Consider the following 2,500-nt stretch of genomic DNA (forward strand, 5'->3'; position numbering starts at 1 on the left):
GGGACGGCCTCGGCACAGCTCGGGACGGCCTGGGACGCCCTTGCCACAGCTCGGGACGGCATGGGACGCCCGAGACTTTGCTCGGGACGGCCTGGGACGCCCTTGCCACAGCTCGGGACGGCCTGGGACGCCCGAGACTTTGCTCGGGACGGCCTGGGACGGCCTCGGCACAGCTCGGGACGGCCTGGGACGCCCGAGACTTTGCTCGGGACGGCCTGGGACGTCCGAGACTTTGCTCGGGACGGCCTGGGACGTCCGAGACTTTGCTCGGGACGGCCTGGGACGCCCGAGACTTGGCTCGGGACGGCCTGGGACGCCCTCGCTACAGCTCGGGACGCCCGAGACTTGGCTCGGGACGGCCTGGGACGCCCGAGACTTGGCTCGGGACGGCCTGGGACGCCCGAGACTTGGCTCGGGACGGCCTGGGACGCGCTCGGCACAGCTCGGGACAGGCCGGGACGCCCGAGCCGAGCTTCGGGTCGCACGAAATCTCTTCGTATTCCGACATATTAGAAGCTTCCCATCATGTAGTAGGCCGAGCTTTGCCCTTTGGATGCCCTATGGTGCTTGGCGAGCACTAGGGAACGTGCCAGCACAAGTGCTGTGCACGCTCTGGGGAAGGAGCTCAACCCTCCCCCTTATAGTGCAAAGTTATTGTTTTGCCTATTTTCACAAGGAAACATCAATTTTTTAACCAAGCATACTGGGCCTTTACTCCTTCGTTACTCGTCGGAATCCAGCAAACTTATACTCGTTGGAAAGGCCTTTTCGCAAGGATTTTTTTGATATATTATAATAGCGATTCCGATAAATATTTATTTTTCTATGAATTTTTAAGTGAATAAACACCGGAAAATTCATAAAAAATAGAAAAAAAAATATTTTCTTCCGTTTCTTTTCTCCAATAATTCATAAATAATACCTCAATAGTATAAATGAAGAGAGAGTCGAAATGGCCCGGGTGGGTTTCGAAATGTCCCACGACCCCATAGAATGCACGGGCCAGCCGAGCCAAAGCAGGGGACGCGCATGGGACAGCAGGGGACGCGCACGGGACAGCGTCCCTATGGCTCGGGACGGCATGGGACAGTACGGGACGCCCTTGGTAAAGCTCGGGAATCCCATCGGACGCGCATGGGACGGCCTTGCTAAGGCTCGGGACGGGCTTGCTAAGGCTCGGGACGGATGGGACAGCACGGGACGCGCATCGGACGGCCTTGCTAAGGCTCGGGACGGCATGGAACAGCACGGGACGGCCTTGGTGAGGCTCGGGACGGCATGGGACAGCACGGGACGGCCTTGGTGAGGCTCGGGACGGCATGGGACAGCACGGGACGGCCTTGGTAAGGCTCGGGACGGCATGGGACAGCACGGGACGGCCTTGGTAAGGCTCGGGACGGCATGGGACAGCACGGGACGGCCTTGGTGAGGCACGGGACGGCCTCGGTGAGGCTCGGGACGGCATGGGACAGCACGGGACGGCCTTGCTAAGGCTCGGGATGGCCTGGGACGGCCTTGGTGAGGCTTGGACGGCACGGGACGCGCATGGGACAGCATGTGACGGCCTTGGTAAGGCTGGGCACGGCATGGGACGCACATGGGACACCTTATGGGGATCATCAAGGGACGTTGCACGGGACATTCTTAGCCATGAAGGGCCTTCACATGGGACATCTTAGGAGTCAAGAGCCGGCACATGGGACAATGGAGTTCACACGCACGGAACACTTCGGCTACTTCCGTTCGGAACGTCGTGGGATCTTTATGTCCCCATTAGCACCGACGCATCAACATGCTAGGAAGCTAGGTCCGAACTTCTCGAAGTGTCGATGGCACTTGGACGGATACGCATCCGATCCGATGTTATGATGATGTACTTTCTCCGATATCGATGTCGGGGTGTATTCCGATGTTATGATGTACTTTCTCCGAGATCGATGGGACGACCTTGGTAAGGCATGGGTCGGCCTTGGTAAGGCTCGGACGGCACGGGACGCGCATGGGACGGCCTTAGTAAGGCTCGGGACAAAATGGGACAGCACGGGACGCCATGGGACGGCCTTGGTAAGGCTCGGGACGGCCTGGGACGGCCTTAGTAAGGCTCGGGACAGCACGGGACGTCCTTGGTAAGGCTCGGGACGGCATGGGACAGCGCGGGACGCCATGGGACGGCCTTGGTGAGGCTCGGACGGCACGGGACGCGCATGGGACGGCCTTAGTAAGGCTCGGGACAAAATGCGACCTCACGGGACGCCATGAGACGGCCTTGGTGAGGCTCGGACGGCACGGGACGCGCATGGGACGGCCTTAGTAAGGCTCGGGACAAAATGCGACAGCAAGGGACGCCATGGGACGGCCTTGGTGAGGCTCGGACGGCACGGGACGCGCATGGGACGGCCTTACTAAGGCTCGGGACAAAATGCGACAGCACGGGACGCGCATGGGACGGCCTTAGTAAGGCTCGGGACAAAATGCGACAGCAAGGGACGCCATGGGACGG

This window comes from Eschscholzia californica, unplaced genomic scaffold, assembly GCF_041429995.1.
Source record: "Eschscholzia californica isolate CP2 unplaced genomic scaffold, dmEscCali1.0.p SCAF_71, whole genome shotgun sequence".
Taxonomy (NCBI): Eukaryota; Viridiplantae; Streptophyta; class Magnoliopsida; order Ranunculales; family Papaveraceae; genus Eschscholzia; species Eschscholzia californica.